The sequence below is a fragment of the Arachis ipaensis genome, chromosome B01, assembly GCF_000816755.2.
Source record: "Arachis ipaensis cultivar K30076 chromosome B01, Araip1.1, whole genome shotgun sequence".
NCBI classification, from domain to species: Eukaryota; Viridiplantae; Streptophyta; class Magnoliopsida; order Fabales; family Fabaceae; genus Arachis; species Arachis ipaensis.
The window spans coordinates 123,240,873-123,245,895 of record NC_029785.2 but is presented as its reverse complement, the minus strand read 5'-3'; positions in this window follow the sequence as shown (position 1 = coordinate 123,245,895).

Sequence of the window (5,023 nt, the reverse complement as noted above, 5' to 3'; positions counted from 1 at the left end):
TTTTTTACTCAAAATACATAGTATTCTCTATAAAAAGATTTTAGAAGACAATCTCAAAGTTGTCCTAAAATAACATATTTATCTATTAACTTGATTAATATTTCTATTAATTTAACATTTCACACCATTAGATAAGATTGTTCTTGAAATAATAATTCTATCATTTGTAACTCTTTTGTATTATACTCTAAATGTTTAATAGGACAATGTACTCAAATAAATTAATTGAGAGAAACGTTTAACTGATTGCAACAAATGAAACTTTCTTAGGTGTATGTCTTGTTTTAATATTATGTAATCCGTGGGAGCCGGTTTTCTATTTACATATAAACCGTGGCAGCTTGCAACGGTTTATGAAAGAAAAACTTTAAAGATAAATCGTGGTAGGTGACCACGGTTTAGGAAGGAAATAATGTGACCTTAAAACCCTATAGTCAGCCACAGTTTATGAAGAGTTTTTTAAAATCATAAACCCTTGTAGGCTGTCACGGTTTATGAAGAGAGGAATTCTATATATATGAGCGAGATTGACGCTGCTCAAGAGATCATTATCAAGGAAGCTGCTCAATAAATGTACTCTTATTATTTTAATTTTTTAATTTAAATTTGTATTATTTTAAATAAAATTTAAAATTAATATTAGTAAGTTTATTTAAAATTTTAAATTTTAATATCTTAAATAAACATATTCTTGTTATTTTAAAAATTTTTAAATTTAAATCAACGTCGTATTAAAATGTAAACAAGTTTGTTGAGTCCATGAACAAACTTTACGTAAATAAATAAGTTTAGTCAATGTGACAGGTGAATTTTGTATTTATATTACTCCACCGTGGTAATTTAGGGGGTTTTATGATCACGCACACTTGCTTGGCCACCAACATTGGTTTTCTATTTTCTCTAACGAAAGTAATAATAATGAAACAATAACAATAATAATAACAATAACTACTAAGAAGGATAACAATAAGGGTAATTTACGCAAATAAAATGATTGAAGAAAACGTTTACGCAAAATACAACATTGGCAATTTTCAGACGCAAATGCAATAAACGCAACTATATATAATCCGCTACACCCTGTAGCGGAAATCAATTGCACGTAATCCGCTACAGGGTACCGCAGATTACGTTGAGGGATGCTTTAGTCATAAACCGCTACACCCTATAGCGGTTTATGCTCAAATGGTGCTACACCCATAATCCGCTACACCCTCTAGCGGATTATGAACAATGTGGATTGATGGGAAGATGCCTATATATACCCAACAAGTTGTGTAGAGTGTCATTCTCATTCATTCATCACTTGAGAAATGGAGAGTGAAGAGAGCTTTTTGGTGTTAGTGCATCATTCTGGAAAAATAAAAAAGAGTAAGAGGCACGGTGTGAAGTTTACAAACAGAAAACCGCTGAGTGTTTTTGTCAGGTCGTCTGATACACTGTTGGATCTGAAGAGTAGTATAGTACAGAAGTTTGCCGTGGGTGGCACAAAGTGGGTGAAGAAGCTATTCTACAAGATCCCTATTGCGGTTGTCTCAACCGGCGTGCAATATGAAACGTTCGTGTGTCGAATAGATGAAGATATGCGGGTGTTGTTTCATTGTCGTCGGAGTTTTCCGGAAGTGAGGATTCATGAGTTGTTTGCGAAGCTGGAACATGGGATCGATAGTTCTGGTGCATCCGCTCCAAACCCCCAGTCCACCACGATGGGTGGTGCCTCCACCTCGATCCCCGTCGTTGCACCTGAGTGTTTGTTGGAGTATCGGCCAGCCAGTCCAGTTGAGGCATTCACCTCAACTCATCCATCTGCAGATGTAGAACATGAGGGGGAACCGGATCGGGTGGAAAATGCTATGCAAGAGGATGACTCCAATGAAGAGCCTGTTGACATTGGAGGGGACAGCGATGATGAAATTCCGACAAACCCAGGAACATGTCAACCACCGTCAAGTGCCGGCACACATGAGCAACCTGCACATTATTCTACCCTGGATCTGGGAGCCATCAGCCAACCAACAGATCCAGCACCAACCCTTGGGGGTCGAGGCTTGCACGAGGAAAATTCTGTAGCTGAATTTCAAGTTGGCCAATCTTTCCATAGTAAGGAGGAAGCTGTGCTTACTGTAAAGGATTATAGCATTCGGCGCGGTGTTGAGTATAGAGTGATGGAGTCAGATCATCTTAAGTACCATGGGAGATGCAAGGAGTTTGGGAAGGGTTGCACATGGATGATTCGCATCAGCCTTCAAGCACGGAAGGGAACCTGGGAGGTTCGGCGGTACAACGAACCACACACATGCTTGGTTACATCGATATCCAGCGACCACCGACAACTAGATTATCACGTGATCTGTGCCAAGATCTTTTCTCTAGTTCGCGCCAATGCGGCGGTATTGATAAAGGTGTTGCAAGAAGCTACCGAAGGAACGTACGGGTTCAAGCCAAGTTACAGGAAGACGTGGTTGGCAAACCAGAAGGCAATAGCACAGATATACGGGGACTGGGAAGAGTCGTACGCCGAGCTACCTCGTTGGATCCTTGGTGTGCAGTCCACCATGGAGGGGACGGTTACGTTGTTGAAGACATCTCCGGTTCGCGTCAGTGATGACGTGGATGACTCAACCGTGTACTTTCATCGTCTTTTCTGGACATTTCCTCCTTGTGTTAAAGCTTTCCAACATTGCAAGCCCTTGGTAAGCATAGACGGTACTCATCTGTATGGCAAGTATGGAAGGACTTTGTTCCTGGCCATCGCTCAAGATGGGAACTCCAACATCTTGCCTATTGCTTTCAGTCTCGTGGAGGGGGAAAATGTCGAGTCTTGGTCTTTCTTCCTGACCAACCTGAGGCAACATGTGACTCCGCAACAGGAGATACTGGTCATTTCAGATAGGCACAATGGCATCAAGGCTGCACTGGAGAACCCGAACAGTGGGTGGTTACCCCCGCATGCGTACCGAGCATTTTGTATTCGGCATGTTGCAACTAACTTCGCACTCAGTTTCAAGGGCACAGATGCAAAGCGTTTGCTTGTGAACGCTGCTTATGCGAAGACTGAGGCAGAGTTTGACTATTGGTTTGATATAATGCGGACTGAGAATCCGGCAATGTGTGATTGGGCGAACAGAATAGAATACGATAAGTGGACTCAGCACCAGGATGGTGGCAGACGGTTCGGTCACATGACGACCAATATATTTGAGTGTGTTAATTCTATTCTGAAAGGTACACGAAATCTTCCGGTTACCGCCCTAGTCAAGTCCACATATGGTCGGCTAGCGGAGTTGTTCGTGATTCGTGGTCAGACGGCAGAGGCTCAATTGGCTAGTGGTGCCAAGTTCTGCCAGTCTTTTATGAAGGCGATGGAGTGCAACTTGAAAGACTCCAGATGTTTCATTGTCACCCTGTTCGATAGACAGCAGTCTGAGTACACCGTTGTCGAGACGACGCCCACCGGGAGCTTTTCACTTGGGATGTACCGAGTTTCCCTCCAGCACCGTACATGCGACTGTAGATACTTTCAAGCTCTCTATTACCCATGTTGCCATGCGACTGCATGTTGTGCCCAGTCACGGCTTGACTGGTCTATCTATGTCGACAAGGTCTACACCATGCAGAAGGTGTTCAGGGTGTACCAGATGGGTTTCGTGCCGCCAATACTGGAGGGACTTTGGCCACCTTATGATGGTCCGACCGTTATTCCGAACCCCAGCTTTAGGCGTTGTCGTGATGGCCGACCGAGGTCTACCAGAATCCGGAACAACATGGATGAGGCCGACCCTAACCGACCGAAGCGGTGCGGGCTCTGCAGACAGCCTGGACACACGCATAGGTCTTGCCCCCCAAAGAGGCTCCACCGTTGCCGGTAGTTCGTAGGACTTATAGTCTGTGTGCTTCTAGTTTTTTGAATTTTATATTCTCCTGTAGCAATTTACGCTTTCAGGTGTTAGTGTTAGTTCCTTTCGTGTGTTATTGTTAATTCCTTTTGTGTGTTTGTGTTAGTCTTGGATCCGACCTATTTGTATGACTTATGATTTATGCCTAATGTAAAAATTTAATCCGTGTTACTGTTAATGCCTCGTGCCTATTATATTTCTATGGCTTATTATTTATGAACAATGTATTTGTATAACTTCGTACATTTTGCATCACGAGTTGTTACTGTAAGACTGGTATATATAGGCATCTTCCCATCAATCCACATTGTTCATAATCCGCTAGAGGGTGTAGCGAATTATGGGTGTAGCACCATTTGAGCATAAACCGCTACAGGGTGTAGCGGTTTATGAGTAAAACATCCCTCAACGTAATCCGTGGTACCCTGTAGCGGATTACGTGCAATTGATTTCCGCTACAGGGTGTAGTGGATTATATATAGTTGTGTTTATTGCATTTGCGTCTGAAAATTGCCAATGTTGTATTTGCGTAAACGTTTTCTTCAATCATTTTATTTGCGTAAATTGCCCTAACAATAACATCAATATGAATAATAATAATAACAATAACACTAATAATAACAACAATAACAATACCAACAGGAATAATAATACTAACAATAACAACAACAATAATAATACTAACAACTTCCAATAATAATAAAAATAAAATTAATAATAATAATAACAATTATGTATTTATACTACTCTAAGCATAAACCGTGGTAGCCAACAGGATTTTATGCTTACAGCTTTTTCTTCATAAATAAACCGTGGTGACCAAACACGGTTTATGACTCGCAATTTCTCTTCATAATCCGTGGTGAGCAGCCACGGTTTATGATCAAACTTTTTCAAATGAAAACCATTTCAGCTCTCACAGTTTATGTACAAATTTAAAATCGTGGTTAGCTTCTACAATTTATATAATAATTAAAAAAGGACACTTACGTAACCACTTTGTAAATGTTGTAATCACGTAAAGATTTTTCTCTTTCATTTTATATAGGTACATTGTTCTATTTTTATGTAAGATTCATAAAATCTTTTCATAATAAACTATTTTATATTATATTTTAAGAGTAAGT